Genomic DNA, 17,919 nt, shown 5'->3' on the forward strand with positions numbered 1-17,919 from the left:
TACCAACTTTGAAAGCGAGCGAGAGAGAAAAAGATAAGGAAAGCGAGAGGCTTCACTAGTAAAAATTTATGGAGAGTTGAACCCAAAGTCAAATAAATGTATGCCAAGAAATATCAAAATGTCACACCTCACAGACTTTGATTTGTTAAGAACAAATTACTCACATTTGACTTTGGCTCACATCACAGGATTAGGTTTTTATCAGGTGTGTTTCTTAACTGATACATCTGGAAACTTGAACACAAAAACACTTCTGAATGTCACCCGATGAGTGTTGTGGTTGGACTGTATCTACTGCCTTAGTCTTTATCTTCCTAATTATGTGTCAGTTGATTGCTTGTCCAGGTGGTATGTTCCTACATCCACGTCTGTCTTTGTCTCTGTCCAAATTTCTTTTTTCATTCACGCTTTCTAACATAATTTCAGTCGAGCGGCTGTCAGACACAATTTATTTCCCTTCCCTTCCATCTGGATCCTGATCAAACTTTACTGTGTTACACTGTGAAGAAGCCTGGTTGACTATAGGAATAATTAGGGGAGTAATGGCAGCTGCAGTTTTCAGTCTTGGTATCCAGGTCTCAAACACATGCACAATCATAGACATTTACAGTACAATAATGTGATGTTAAAACAGCCTATTTTCCCTGACACATACAGTTATATTCATGGCAGTTGAGTCTGTTGGGAGTGATTATTTCCATCGGTGTCCACCAGACTGTAAGAAGAGAAGAGAAAAACTGAAATAAAGACCTTTTGCATTTACAGTAAGGTAAGCTTAGCAGCTTCCATTTTCAAAATTGTCTAAATCTTCTTAATGTTAAATTTGACTACTTTATTTCATTCTTTCCTCCCTAATCTTTGCTTAAAGTTACAGAGCATAACCAGTTATTTATTTCCTTTTTAGTTTGTGACCAGTTTGAGCCTTTCTGGTTAATCAAAGAGTAAAGAAACAATATTTCAAATATTCTAAAAATTACTGTTAAAGCTAAACATCCTTACAGTGGGGACAGTTTGCATACTACTCAAGACACAGCTTGTTTACTTAAAATGTGCATTTTAACATTGTATTATTGTATGCATCCATCTTTTTTTATTTTATTTTATTTTATTTTTGCTTTGCTTTATTTTGTTTTTTGTTTTTTTTGTTTTACCAAAATTCGCATCCAAGCTGGCATGTTTGGGCATTTTAATGTAGGAGGCAATGAATTACACACATAATATAGGAGTGGATGGTGGCTAGAGTGAAAGCAGTTACAAAGGAAGGGATGGAAGTAGAAGAGAAAGGAAACATCTGGGACAATGGCAATGAGCGAACTGAAGGCCTTTTTGCACCACAATCCAATTCATTGTTTCCATAAACCTATTTTTTGACTGAGTCTGTGAAGAGCCTTAAAGCAAATCACAATAAAAAATTTAGTTCCAGTTCTCACGTCATGGGCCTCATAAAAGCAACAGACCTGTTTGATTTGCTTAGGATCTCTCCTGTTTCTGCTTCTTTCACTCCATACTATTGATCTGCTGCAGCTAATTGACAACACATTTAGGGCCCCTCACGCTCTTTCTGTCTCACTCTGCATCAGTCTCTTAAGATTTGTTTTGATTAGAGAGCTGCCTGAGCACGCTTTGAGTTGAATGAATGAATGGTTTGTGTGGGTTTACAACAGACTTTGTGAGAAATGTGTGAACGTCACTGCTTTTGAACTGGAAAATGTACATTCCTTTTGCAATGATCAAAAAACCTTTTAAAAGCCCACAGGCCCTGTTAAATGATTATGTTGAGCTTTTTAATAGTTTATGCGCATCTACTGACTAATACAACATTTAATTAATTTTGGTTGATTTCCAGAAGTAAAAGTTTTTAAACTCATCAGGCTATGGATAATCTAGTCATGGCAGCAATAATGAGTTGTGTTGTTGAGGATACGTGGAACTTTTGCTTTGGTAACACTGTTGTTTTTGCTGCTTCTAACCTTTGTTAGCTGCTGTTAGCTGGCTGTTGGTAGCTGCTGTTATTGAAACATTCTTTGAAGTGTTTGGACTGTGATGATTAGTGAATAAACTCTCATATGGTGTGAGACTGTAATTAAACTCTATATCAGAGAGAAAGAGAGATTTTTAGGATACTCAAGCCTAACATTAGCTAATATGTTAGCTTAAAACAGCTGTTGTTGTTTAGCTGTCAGCTGTCTGGAGACAGGAGGGTCGCATTTCTAATCAAGTGCATTGCAACCACTGTGCTGCGGCACATAGGTGTGCCGTGAGAAATGATCAGTTGTCCCGTGGAAGATTATCTGGTTCCACCTGGTACTCTAAGCGATCAGGGTGAGTAACAGGCAGAAAATTACATTCTCTTTCACTAGAGGGCAGTACTACCTGCTCTAATTAAATTGGTTGCTACATGCATAAAAACACAATTAGTCAGAAAAGGGATGTCTTTCCCAGGACACTGTATTTAAATATGATGGGGAATATAGTGGCTTCCAAAAACTGAACCTATGTATTTTTAGTGGATTAATTTGTTAATTCAAAATTTGTTTGAAGATCTGAAACTTATATGTGACAAAAATGTAAGAAAAGAAGTCAGGAAGAGGAAAAGGACTTTTTCACAGTACTCTCTGTGTTTCTCTTGACCTACTGATCTCCAAGGGCCTGAGCATTTCAAACATTACTGTGTCTGATGTGGGCCTGTCTGATCATTACTGTGTTTTCTTTGAAAGTAAAATCTCAGCCCACACAAATATATCAACAGCAGTGATCACAAAACGGTGTATAACTGAAGACAGTAGTGAGATCTTTAACCAGGTCTTCCCATTAACACCTGACCTGTCCAGAGGTTCAGCCAATGAGCTCGTCAATAGCTTCAATGCAAAAATGTTAAATGTAATGGATACAATTGCTCCCATTAAGGTGAAGGTTATCTCTGGAAGGAAAAAGTCTCCATGGAGAAACTCCACACTAGTGAAAAATAAAAAAAGAGAGTGTAGGAAAGCTGAGCGCAGATGGAGAAAAACAAACCTCCAGGTTCACTATGACATCTATAAAGAGAAACTTCACAATTATAATTTACAACTGAGGAGTGCAAGAAGGTCCTACTTCTCTGACATCATCACTAAAAACAGTCATAATGCTCGGGTCTTATTTTCTACAGTTGACAGGCTAACAAACCCTCCTGTGCCAGTGGCAGCTGAACTTCATTCAACCATGGCCTGCAATGACTTTGCCAAATTCTTCACAGAAAAAATCCAAAAGATTAGACAAGCAATTGGTACATCAACAGCAGATCCAGACTATGTACTGTGTCCACCGAAAAACTGTTTAAACACCATAAAACAGTTTCACCCTATTAACAGCAAAGACCTGGAGGACATCTTAGGTCAACTGAACTCCTCCTCTTGCTGTTTAGATGTCCTGCCAACAAGTTTCTTCAAAAAGGTCTCAAAGACTTTAGAGTCAGACCTGTTACAGATCGTCAACTTTTCTTTAATGTCAGGTGTGTTTCCGGAACCACTAAAAACTGCTGTAATAAAACCTATACTGAAAAAGGACAATCTTGACAAGACACAAATGAACAACTACAAGCCGATCTCAAATCTCCCATTTTTAAGTAAGATCATTGAAAAAGCAGTTTCTCAACAGCTCAATTACTTCTTAAAACAGAATAACTGCTATGATGCCTTCCAGTCAGGTTTTAGACAGAACCACAGCACTGAAACTGCTCTGACCAAAGTGTTCAATGACATATGTCTGAACACAGACAGTGGAAAAATGTCAGTCTTAGTTTTACTGGATCTCAGTTCAGCATTTGATACAGTTGACCACAACATATTACTCAAACGACTGGAGAACTGGGCAGGTCTTTCAGGAACTGTACTAAACTGGTTCAAAACATACTTAGAAAACAGGAAATACTTTGTATCAATAGGTAACTTCACATCTGAGCAGACAAGTATCACATGTGGAGTTCCCCAAGGTTCCATCTTGGGACCCCCTCTGTTTAACATTTACATGCTCCCACTGGCACAGATTATAAAGAACAACAAAATAAACTATCATAGCTATGCAGATGACACACAAATATATATCACAATGCCACCAGGAGACCGAGGCCCTGTACAGGCTCTTGGTAAATGCATTGAGGAAATTAATGACTGGTTGTGCCACAATTTTCTCCAGCTAAACAAAAACAAAACTGAAGTAATAGTCTGTGGCGCCAAAGAAAAACGATTACAGGTCACCAGAGAACTTCAATCTATACACCTACAAACCACAAACCAGGCGAGAAATTTGGGTGTAGTGATGGATGCAGACCTAAACTTAGAAAAACACATTAAGACAATAACAAAATCAGCTTACTATCACCTCAAGAATATATCAAGGATAAAAGATCTGATGTCTCAACAGGACCTGGAAAAACTAGTCCATGCATTCATCTTTAGCAGGCTTGATTACTGTAACAGCATCTTTACAGGTCTACCTAAAAAATCAGTCAGACAACTACAGCTCATTCAGAACTCTGCTGCTCGAGTCCTCACTAAGACCAAAAAAGTGGACCACATCAGTCCAGCTCTGAGGTCTTTACACTGGCTGCCTGTCCGTCAGAGGATAGACTTTAAAGTTCTGATGCTGGTCTATAAAGCTCTTAATGGTTTAGGACCAAAATACATCAGTGACCTCCTGACCCAGTATGAACCTTCCAGATCCCTCAGGTCATCTGGATCCGGTCTTTTATCAGTTCCCAGAGTCAGAACCAGACACGGAGAAGCTGCATTCAGCTTTTATGCTCCATATATCTGGAACAAACTCCCAGAAAGCCTCAGATCAGCTGAAACACTCAGTTTATTTAAATCCAGGTTGAAGACTCACCTGTTCTCAGCTGCATTTGAATAAAGCACCAAATCCACACTTTTAAGCTTAAATTTCAAAACTAACATTTTAACTACTGATTTTATCTATTGCGCTGTTTTTATCTGTTTTGATTTTATATACTGTTTTGTTTGTTTGTTTGTTAATTAGTTAGTTTGTTTGTCTGCTTGTTTTAATCAATTTTAAATCATGCTTTTCATTTGTTTTTGTTTCTAATGTCTCTGTAAAGCACTTTGAATCACCTTGTTGTTGAATTGTGCTATACAAATAAACTTGCCTTGCCTTGCCTTTCTGCAGACTGAAGCAGCCCACCTCTGCCCTCCACAGATGAGCCACAACCACACCCTGGTCTATGGAGTTTATGAGAGGCATCTGCCACTTCCAGTTCCTCATTTATCAATGAGCAGGTTTACTGTTGTGAAGGGAAACTTTTTAACCCAGACCACTATATTATCCTAAATTTAACCAATTAGACTGTGATAACTAAAATGAATCAAGAAATATCCACTGCATAAAAATACCAGGAAGTGAAAGTAAAAAGCAAGTTAATAAAAGCAAACTAGAAGTGAAAAGGACCAAAGTGCAGAACACAACCCTTGTTTTACTTTGTTGGGATCCTACGGCAATTTTGTGGAAGAGAAAGAACTGAGAAGAAGACAGATTTGGAAAGTGAAGCAGGTTGTGAGTGAAAAAGTGGTGTCGTGGCCAAAAAGCTCCTGCTTTGTTAATGCACTGTGTGCAGGCGTGTTCGCACTCACAGCATTTTAGGTCATTTCTGACTGAAAGTTCTCACAGATTACCTCTCCACTGACAGTCTGACCCTGGAGAACAACTCATGATGTGAATGTTAAAACAAGGAACACATCCTGATTCCACTCCTGACCTGATGTGCTGGGAAACTCTGGAATCCTTAGTTTTCGTTTTCTAACCACAGGCTGACATACGATGATGCAGAGGAGGAGTCGGGTAGTCTGAAGAAGTTTGTGAGGACTTGCTAACAAACTAATTTTAGCACATTAGCTAGGAAAGCCTTGATGTTGACAACCTCAGTTTAATAAAACAGGCAAGTTGAACAGGGTGTTCCTCAACCACTTCCATTGAGAAGAATTAATTTTTCATTAATACTTCTACTCCTCCTGTCGATATTGACCACATTACCATGGTGTACATTGGTCAATTAAAGAGCTAAATGTAAAGTTTTATGCTGCTTTTATTAAAAGAATCTTACTAAAAAATACTCATATTTTTACAACTAGTGCATTTATGTGTAAGTTGAATTTTGCTGATTTAGTTGATTTAAAGAATGCAAAGCTGAACTGTTTTGCACATCTTTGGGTTACTTATTAATTATTTCACATTTATATACTTACCTATTACCTATTTTGTTGTCTGTGAAGGTTCTCAGTCATCCAGGTCATCGTAGTCTAAGGACCTTGGAAAGAAAAGCGTCTGGACTTCTTTGAGTTGCTTGAAGACGTTTCACCTCTCATCCGAGAAGCTTCTTCAGTTCTAAGGGTCAAATGGTGGAGAGTCCCAGATTTAAACCCAGTGGGAGTTTCCCCCCAAAGAGGGAAAAAGGACCCCCTGATGATCCTCTACCTAATCACATGAGCCAAGGTGTGAAAGCGGGTGTGGGTCACAATCAGCCAGGGTTTCGGGTGAGCTCATTGTGAAACCTGGCCCCACCCTATCATGTGATTTCCTGAGGTCAGATGGCCCAGGATGTGAGTGGGCGTTAAGGTGTCTGGGAAGGGATCTCAAAACTGGATTATAGATGGCAGACAGTTGGTGTCTTAAACCACCGCCTCTGTTCAAAGATGGTCGGTCACAGTGGACTTAAACTGTGAGCGACCAACTGTCCTCAGACTACCTATTTTGTTATTAAACATGCAAGCTATATGTGTTTGAAACATATAAGAAAACAAACCATACAGGAAAATATTCAAATGACTTTTTATACCCACTGCAGTAGGAACTTTTTTTCCCCTAAAATACTTAAAGTGCTGGTTGAACCTCAAATCCTTATCTTAACCACTTCTGCTATTAAGGGTCTTTAAATCAAAACAATGCCATAATTTCAAGACCTCTTGAAACAACATAGAACCTCAAAAGCTGCCGTCTTAACAACGATTACAGATGAAAACCTGTCTGTGGTAAGTCAGACAGAAGGTTTTAGTTTAATTCATGTGATATTTATATTTGAATGATTGATTCTGATTAAACTGCCACGAGTAATGCTAGCTCATACATGGCAATCGTTAACGTGCGATTAGATGAGTTTACCTATATGGCTTCATCAAAGTAAAAACAGCAAGAATACTGCTACTAATATTAATAATAATAATATGTCTTTCTGAGGATGTCACTGAGTGTAAACTTTCCCAGTAATAATGTTTCAATGTTTCCTATTATACCTTCAAAATTAACATTATTTGTTCTTAACCATAAAACCATCTCCATACCAAGGTAAATGTTGCTTAAAATATCCTAATTTTTCCAGATTTTCTGCATTTCATTCACTGCTCTCTGATATACGCACATAAATCTGTGTGGGGAGCTGTGATTTACTATCCTTCACAGTCTATTCATGATTTCACTCTTCTTCAGCCAGCGCCAAATATATATATATATATATATAGATCATCTCTCTCAACATTAACCTGGTCGTTCATTCAGAACAATGATTTGTGAGTCTAGTCAGTGTGGTCTGTGTCTGTAAGTGTCTCTCTTTAACAAGCTTGTTGGTTCATTGCTATAAAACCTGTTCACGGGGTCAGCTATGTAAGGCGTGCTGGATTTAAAACCAGAGCCACATTAGAACTAAAAAGGAGCCGTGAAGGCTGGTGAGTTATTATGCTGCACTTAAGTGAGCAGAATTCAAGTATTTCAACTCTGACATCATGTGAATGAATGGAAATAAGCCCTTTCACCACTCTTCCCTACCGACACATCATGACTCTGCCCTGTAGCTTGTAAGGACAAAGTAAATTAGACTCTGATTGGTGCAGATTTGTAGGTATCACATGTTTGTGTATTAGTGTGTTTCTGTGTGAATAAATTACCTTCAGGCTCCAAAGTTTTTATGTTAATTAATACTTTGCTAAACACAATGTGCTGAACGTTTGTACATGTATTTGTGTATGCGTGTGTGAGTGTGTGGAAGCACGTGTGTGTGTCTTCCAGCTGCCATTTAATCCATCCATCAGGTCAGGTTGCGCATCCACTGTGCTTCCCGCATTCCTCCACCTTCCCAGGGCCCTGTGGACCCAGGGTGCAGGGCTGCAGGGTGTTTCCATGGTGCTGGGGTGATAGGGTCACCCCCTTTGCTACATCACTGATTGAATGAGAACTGAAGGGCTGAGATAGAGAGTTGTCCAGAGGCAGAGAAGACGAACGTGGATGTCTTAAAGTTGCAATCATCATGGCTAACCCAGGTCTTAAATTTGTTCTACTAAAACTAGTGTCTTTCCAGCAAGGACTGACAAAAAATGTTTACTTCCAAAACTCAAATGGATTACAATACATAATAACATGAATCTGAAGAAATCTCTGTTTGTTCAAGCCTAAAATTAACATTGGATTGCTGTGATCTGTGAGCCCTCAGTCAGTATGAACCATAAAATGTACAAAGCATTTAAAAAAAAAAGTCACATTGGCATACATAGTTTTTTCTCTGATTCTGCCTGTTGTTACTTCATCCAGATATCTATTGCATATGGCCAAGATATATTACTGACATACGGACCCATATGAACGTCTCTTGGGGAGACGTAGCGTGCAGTCTTGGCAACGACAGGAAACTCTGGAAAGTCCATATTGTAAAGTTATGTTACCATCATTACATGCTACATGTTTTTCCTAAACACACTTGTAAAGTCAAAACACAAATGATTTAGCCGTCATTATGATGTCATAGATAAAACCATATGTGAATACTGACTCATATTTTCATTTTGTGTTTTTAGAGTGGAAAGGCCTTGAAAAGCTGTCAAGGTTAATAATGATGTGGTACCCTTGAACTTCTAAAAAAGCTTTGTACTGTCCTTTTGTATCAGCAGAAGAAGCACGAACAAAGTTGACTGGCTGCAGTGGATAAACAGTCCTGTCATAGTGTTTTTAAGTAGATCTGTTGACCATTTTTCTGCATGTATGACATATATATGTCTGCTTCAACTGCTGAATTATTGTTCATATAAGTTTTGTTTGCCCACCAGGTAAGAAGCAACAAATCCTTAGGCTTAAGCTTGAAAATTATCGCTTATCTGCCCAAGACTCTATATGTCTCTTTAAACTGTGATCTACTATGGTTGAGTGTGACTCGAGCCAAAGCAAAGTTCCAAAGCAAACTGAAGACACGGACAGGGCAAACCTAAACAGCAAACCCAAAGCAGGTGGAGGATAGTTCGAAGGAGTTTTAATAATCCTGCTAACGCTTTTCAATCCGTTGAGTTTATTTGTGTTAGCATTTGGTTGAAACATGAGTTGGGACCACAGAAAATATCATACCAGACCAAAATAAATTTGGATGGAGACAAAAATATATCCACCACGTGTATGGGGTATTGACGTGTTGCTCTGATGTTGGAGTCTCACTGCGTGGATTCAGTCTCAGTAATCTGTCTTATCTCCCCGTCGTGGGCCATGATATTAACTTATTTACACAACATGGCCACATATTGAAGAGTCAAGAGCAGAACATGTGTGTATGTGTTTCCCTCAGGTAGTGTACATTTACATATTAAAGACAATTATTGTCTGTCTGTTTCTCTCTCTCTCGCACACACCCACACACACTAAGCCTAAACCTGGCCCTTTCTCTAACCTTAAACCTAAAGTTGTATGATTTACGTTATGGGGACTTACTCTTTGTCCCATAAGGGAGGTGGATGCTCACAATGTGACTATGTAAACAGACGAATGTCCCCACAACACAAGTAATATAATCATTGGAACATACGCACACATATATGCACACAAGGGTGGTGTTGATTACTCATGTCTAAACACAGCATGTTTGATGAGGGTCGCCTCCGGCCTGCAGGTAAAGAGTAACTAACTGGTTCCAGATTGTGTGTGTGTGTGTGTGTGTGTGTGTGTGTGTGTGTGTGTGTATGTGTGTGTGTGTCTGCTTTACTGGCATACAAATTGTCAAATTTGTAACCGAAGTTAATTAAAAGTTAGGTTCACATTAACTTTAACAATGTCTGATAGCTTTACTTTTTCCTGCTCACAACTTGGAGTTTCCCTTTTCCTTTTCCTTTCCTTTGCTTGTACAAAAGTTTTGTTTTGCTCCCACCCCTGCTGACCACAGCTACATTATCTTAATTTGCAGCCAGTAAGCTAACTTTACTCAGTATAACCCCTCACATAATGAAATAGGAAAACCCTGTGTTAATATCATGCCATGAGCTACAGCGAGCCATAGATCTGAATTCAAAACGTGTCTCTTAAGGAATCATATTTGACTTGACCCAGACTTAAAACTGACCTATGTTCCTTCTGTTAAACTGTGACCTTCATGCCTGTGGATACACACGTGTCAAAACAACATTTATCACCTCTGGAACGGCCGCTATTCCCCGAGCACTCTCCTCATTTCTTTTCATCCCTCCCTGCTCCCTTCATCTGTTTTCTCTTTCCTTGTAGTTTCTATTATCCCTACACTCCCTCTTTTGTCTTTCCCCCCCATGATCTACTTCATTCACGACATGCATTTTTAATTTCTCTTTGATATTTGGGCATATATGGGCCCGATGAATGTAAAAACAAAGAATTACCAGATTTTTATTTTTACCTTATTTTTGTTTTTAAGAAAAATTAGAGCCACAAATGAGGGTATTCATTTAAAATTTTGATAGAACAGTAGCAGTATAATGTCCTTGTAAGTGGATATCAGGCCCATGTAGAGCAAAATTGAGTATTTTGGTCTAAATAACCCAAAATGTGATGTCCACATATGTGGACGGCAGGTCCTAGGAGGTTAAGAAAAATACATATTTTTTAATATCTTGTTTGCTGTACATATAGGCTCTTGACTGATTTCCAGGGGTTTCTCCACATAATCTTTAGGTTGTCTGGAATAATTTGTCTTAATACATTAGCAGCATACCCAACAATGATGGATTATTGCAGCTATTACTGGTTTCATATCATGTGATTGTGTTTAAAATCCAACTTTCTGCTTTTTCTTTTTATACATAAAGAAAAAGAAAACATATATATACATCTTTCTCTCTCTCTCCCTACACACACACACACACACACACACACACACACACACATATATATATATATATATATATATATATATATATATATGTGTGTGTGTGTGTAAATAAGTTAGTAGCACGGCCTCTCATGCCTTCAAGCTTCTCCACGTCTTTGTTAACCGGGTTGTTCCGTTTTTATCTCTTTTCATTACTTTTATTTCTCATGTACTGCTTCCTCTTGAGTTTCTTATTACACTCCCTCCCTTCTGCGTCTCATCTGCAGGGGAAAGATGAATGATGGTGCGATAAATCAGGAGAAGTGAAGCGTTGTCAAAGAACAATGATGAGGGTCAGCGCTTTGGGTACCCTGCTATGTATGGTTCCCACTGGGAAATCCAGATTCAGTATAATATTGCTGCCATTCTGTCTCAGTATCTTTATCTCTCTTTCTCCCTTACTTTACGCTCTTCTAGTTTCTTTCTTTTCACCCTTTGTGCAATTTTTCTATCTTGCGGTTAATTCTAAATGTTTGGTGCAAAGTTAGAGACATGACATCTGCAGCGTCAGCTGAAGACTATTTTCTTGGAAGTGCATAGTTTGATTAAATTACATAGATCTGTAAGATAAAGAGTTTGCTCAGGCTCACTTTGCGAAAGTAAAGTCTACTGGGCAAGGCCAAAATCAACACCAACTCATGGTAAGAGCCACATTTTAAGAGTGAGACATACTGCAAAGGCAAAGAAAAAAATTGTCTTTAGGAGGAATGGGTGAATATTTTTTACTCGCACTGGTGTGACATTTCAGCATCATTCATAAATACTGTAAATACTAATTTAGTTTTTTTTAAAATAGTGTAAACTCCATATCTGTAACAGGACCTTCCTTTAAAGATACTATAAGGAAACGAAAACATGAGGAATTTTGGACTGGATTTATGACACAGCTTGGTTAAAGTTTGCATGACAGAACGTTTGTATGTCCAGCCCCTTAAAATCCAACACGTAGGAGTAGAAATGAGGGCAAATTAACGTAATGAACCAGAGTACCAAATATAATGCCAAATAATTTGATAAGTGAAACAGAATGAAATTGAAAACCACAAAATGTCTTTAAGCAAAAGAAAAAAGAGGCAGCAGCAGGTTTCATACGGTTCTTTGCCTCTCGGGGAGTAAATCAGCTAAACTAATCACTGATTCAGGACCAAAATCCCAACACAGGATTTTAAACCCTTTACAAATCCCCCCAAGGACTGACCAGCATACTGAGGGAAACATTATCATGTTTCTGAATATGTGATTAATGTTCAAACATACACTCTAAATAACTCCATTCACTGTCCAACATACCCGCAGGCCTAATGCAGCAGTGGGTGCTGTTGATGGTTCATTTGTAAGTTTGAGTATGTGTCTGGAGTGTATTGTAAGTGCCTCGGGGTACAGGAGGTACAGGAGAAAGCGAGGTATTTTCATGTATGTCTAAAGGGAGAGAAAACATAGAGGCTGATTCTTCTGTGCTGGACATTGATGGAAAGATCACAAAGAATAGCGTTTCTGTTTTTCTGTAAATTCCGAACCCCAACCGAGTCTACCGGGCTTATAAAAAGAACTGTGGGACTATCCTGCTACTCTCATACATAAACACTTGGGGTGGTTTCTGCCCTATTGCAGTGTTCTGTGTATATAAATGTTGGTAAGACCTTAAAGGCAAATACCAGCTGAACTTTGAGAGCCACATACCAGCTTTGAAATTTGTTATTCCTAGGTCTTTGTAACAAACCCTTTCAGCCTGGAAAGGGTAGGACTCTTCCAAAGCCACAAGAGCAAAAGGACAGGGGGGTGAAATGCATAACCTGGAGCTGCTCTGTTGATCCCAAATTGGAGACTGTATGTGTGGGAAATGCTTCTTCAGATTCCACTGGCTACAGCTGTCTAAAATGAGAGGGTGTTTCTCAGAGACGTCAGTTCACTCACTAAGACTACACGATTCATTGGTGCATATTAAGAAAAGAGCTATTAACAGGCTGCAGTTATTTTGTCATATATGTGGAAAGAAATCTACAGCATTCGTCAAATCCACTATAACTTAAAAAATGCTTTAGTTTCATTTATTAATTCAAAATTGAAATATAAATTTTACTCATAGCACCACACTTGGAGGCACTTATCTAACGCCAACAGCTCTTCTAGTGCCCACTGTTGCTTTGTATTTCTGTGTTTTTGAACTATTCATTTTTGGAATTTCTTCAAAGCTTAATTGCCTCAACCAAACAGGCCTGAAGACTGGTTGGTGACCCTGTGAAAACCACCAGTTGCTAAGCAAAAATTCATACTCCCAAGACCAGTTGGTGAGTGATTGTCAGAGGTTGCTAGCTGCTGCTGAATGAAGTCAGTCATAAGGAGGGTTAGAGGGAGCCAGCAGCAGTTTGCCAGTTCCTTGTGAAGCCTTAATACCTGTGAAACTTTAGGCCTGATTCTGTGAGTGGGACCTAAAGTTTCAAAGTACCAAAGATAAATGAGATAATTTGAACTAATTTAGTCATTCATCCTCTGGTCTTTTGAGAATCAACAAGAAAGACAGATTTATATTTTAGATTGAAAGAACCCATTTAGGTTGATGCAGCTGCAGCTGTGAAGACAGAGTGAGAATATGTTCTTTTCTGTGATGGCCCATTCTGCATGCACATAATCCTTGTTTCACAATGAATGTGCCATTTCCTCTCTCTAAGAATCGTATCTATATAATTACTGTTTTTAGTGTTTGCTATTGCATAGTCTCTCTATATTTGTACATTCCCTACTGAAGACTTCCATGTATATCAGGATTTTATTTTATTTTATTTTGAATATTTGTTTATTTATTTTCATACAAAAGCTAATGGAACAAAATAAAAACAGAAACATTTTCATTGTGAAATCCCCAAAACAAAATACAAGTTGTTGGATTTTGGTGTAACTTGCTTTTCCTGCCTATACATATGCCCGGTCCATCAACAATGTGAAAGCAGTTTTTCGGTGGATTTTCCCTTTAAAGTTCAACCATGGGAAACCGTACTGTGACAACAGACTTCCTGCTGAGCGAACCAAATCACAGAGCTCTGTTCCAACTACACTGTGTGTCTTAGTATGTGGAGCAGCCTGTGTGTGCCTCTCTGTGTGAATGTGTATTGAGTCCATGCACACGCAAGCACACAAGCATGCACGCATGCACACACAAACTTATATGTATGTGACTCTGGTCTGGATCATTTTTAACATGCATTCCTGCTATGATCTGTGTATCAGCTGCAGGTTCCTACAAGAATTCAGGATGAGAATCAGTTTGGACTGGATCAAGTGAGGCTACTGTGACATTTAATCTTCATAATACACAGTGGATCTGTCAGTGTGTGTGTGTGTGTGTGTGTGCATGTGTGTGTGTGCTTGGACTTGACGGACTGCCTCTTTGGGAGAGAGATTTGTCACTCAGCAGGGGCGAGCATGGTTAAAACACACATTAAACAAAGACGGTTCTTAAGGGGATGAGAGACCGAGAGGAACGGAAAGTGTGTGTGCTGCAGGTTACGGATGGCACCCTCTCTGTGGATGAGGGCATCTATGTGTAACATGGCATAACAGATTAAATGAAATTAGTGCCTGACTGTGAGAATAATGTTCAAATAATATGTGAATGAGTTTCTGTGTCACTTATAAAGTTAGGTAGCTGAGGTGTATGCCTGCGTGATGAGTGCATAATACTTGTTGAGACACACATACACATACAAAAGTATTTTGACTTGTGAGAATTTATGCTTTGTGTGCATGTGTGTGTTGAATCCAAGCAAAGTTAGACTTGTGATTTGAAATCCACATACATCATGCAAACACTGATTTGTCACAGATAACACAAATTGGTAAAACTGTATAAATAAGGGCCACACTAAAGCCTTTATTCATCATTTTTGACTCTGAAGGGTATGACCTTTACAAACGGAAATTTATTAATTCCATATTGAGTCCATACACTGATTAGAAAAGTGTTCACACGGCTCATAGATCAAACAAGCCAAGGCTAATTTTTAAAGAGGTTTCTATAGAATCAGTCTCCTCAGATGAGTTACCACCTAGTGGCTATTATAATGAATATAGATTTAAGCACTTCAGAAAAGGGATGAATGGACCCTGGACCGCCTTCAGATGTAAGCCAGGGCCTTAATGTAGGCTGCCTCTGGTTGTGAGAGAAGCCAGAGTGTAGATCAGACACAAATAGAAAAGCCCTGTTTTGTCCTCAGCTGCAAAAGGCTTGCACAAAATGTAATGACACTATTTAAGAGGAAGGATGTGAGGCACATAGGTAATCCTAAACCTTTTTAAAATAAACACAGGGCAGTTTGAAACGCAAGAGCCATCCTAAACAACATGCTAAATATCCCTGAAATTCTCTGTTTTTCTGTTAGTTTTGTAGGATTGCATTTGTAGTGGCGTGTCTGATTATCCTTCCTCTAAAGGTGGGGATTACCCTCAATGACCTCACAGTAAAGACACAACCATTAGGGACAACAAACACACATTGCTGTGGGGATGGTTCCAGGAGGTTTAAGTCAACCTGTGGTTCGACTGCGAGGTCATTCCAGTGGTATAAACACCTTTAAATCATCAGATGATCTCATCAGAACACACACATGGAAAATACAGTACACTCAACTCAGGCACAGCTGTCCAGCTCTACATAAACGGAACTCTAAGCAATCATGGACAAAGACAACATGCTAAAACAAAGCTAGTAATGAAGAATGATATTAAAGTTGAGTCTATGCTGAACCCAGAAAAGTTGGCTCCTCCAGCAGGGAACAAAATGAGAGATAAGCGGCCATGTTTGTAGCTACACTTCTAACCGTATGTGTTTCTATATCAGAATTGCAATGACAACTGCTGTAGTTTCTCATTGGGCTACTTTTTAGCTTTATGTTTATCCCTAAACACTAAAAGAAAGATCCTAATGATGACACACACCAGGTACTGATTTGAGTCACTCTGTGGGATCTCTTATTTTGTTAAATGGTAGTTATAAACCAAATATATATCAAATATAAATATTTGATACTTGTAAGGAATACTGCCTAGAGCCTATAAATGAAGACAACAGGAGCCAGACAACAGTAATACAATGGCCCGGCAGAACATAGCTGTAAGCTAAAGTAAACAAGTGGCTGGTGACAAAAGTTCAGCAAAATACCGTTACACTGTGTGAATACTATGGAAGAGGATTACGGCCAGTGTACAAAGAAAAAAAAAAAAAAAGTGGGGATGTCTTTTTTTTAAGAGATTGATGTCAGAATTTCAGAATTCTTTAATCTAAGAATTCTGAGAAAAAAGTACAAATCCTGAGATTAATTCAATTCAATTCAATTCAATTTTATTTATATAGCGCCAAATCACAACAAAAGTCGCCTCAAGGCGCTTCATAGATACAGAGAAAAACCCAACAATCATATGACCCCCTATGAGCAAGCACTTTGGCGACAGTGGGAAGGAAAAACTCCCTTTTAACAGGAAGAAACCTCCGGCAGAACCAGGCTCAGGGAGGGGCGGCCATCTGCTACGACCGGTTGGGGTGAGAGAAGGAAGACAGGATAAAAGACATGCTGTGGAAGAGAGACAGAGGTTAATAACAGATATGATTCAATGCAGAGAGGTCTATTAATACATAGTGAGTGAGAAAGGTGACTGGAAAGGAAAAACTCAATGCATCTTGGGAATCCCCCGGCAGCCTACGTCTATTGCAGCATAACTAAGGGAGGATTCAGGGTCACCTGGTCCAGCCCTAACTATATGCTTTAGCAAAAAGGAAAGTTTTAAGCCTAATCTTAAAAGTAGAGATAGTTTCTGTCTCCCGAATCCAAACTGGAAGCTGGTTCCACAGAAGAGGGGCCTGAAAACTGAAGGCTCTGCCTCCCATTCTACTTTTAAATACTCTAGGAACAACAAGTAGGCCTGCAGAGCGAGAGCGAAGTGCTCTAATAGGGTGATATGGTACTACAAGGTCATTAAGATAAGATGGGGCCTGATTATTTAAGACCTTGTATGTGAGGAGCAGGATTTTGAATTCAATTCTGGATTTAACAGGAAGCCAATGAAGGGAAGCCAAAACAGGAGAAATATGCTCTCTCCTTCTAGTCCCTGTCAGTACTCTTGCTGCAGCATTTTGGATTAGCTGAAGGCTTTTCAGTGAGTTTTTTGGACATCCTGATAATAATGAATTACAGTAGTCCAGCCTGGAAGTAATAAATGCATGAACTAGTTTTTCAGCGTCACTCTGAGACAGGATATTTCTAATTTTAGAGATGTTGCGCAAATGGAAGAAAGCAGTCTTACATATTTGTTTAATATGTGCGTTGAAGGACATGTCCTGGTCAAAAATGACTCCAAGGTTCCTCACAGCGTTACTGGAGGCCAAGGTAATGCCATCCAGAGTATGAATCTGGTTAGATACCATATTTCTAAGATTTTCAGGGCCGAGTACAATAACCTCAGTTTTATCTGAATTAAGAAGCAGAAAGTTAGCGGCCATCCAGGTCTTTATGTCTTTAAGACATTCCTGCAGTTTAACTAATTGGTGTGTGTTATCTGGCTTCATGGACAGATAGAGCTGGGTGTCATCTGCATAGCAGTGAAAATGTATGCTATGTCTTCTAATGATGCTGCCTAAGGGAAGCATGTATAATGTAAACAGAATTGGTCCTGAGATTAAGACTGAGATTAATTCTGATTTTTAAAAAATGTGAATTCTGAGATTAAAGTCAGAACTCCGATAACAAAGAATTCTGAGAAAAAAGTCTGAATTCTGATTTCAATCTCAGAATTCCAAGAAA

The sequence above is a fragment of the Perissodus microlepis genome, chromosome 20, assembly GCF_051167445.1.
Source record: "Perissodus microlepis isolate ML-2025 ecotype Zambia chromosome 20, ASM5116744v1, whole genome shotgun sequence".
NCBI lineage: Eukaryota > Metazoa > Chordata > Actinopteri > Cichliformes > Cichlidae > Perissodus > Perissodus microlepis.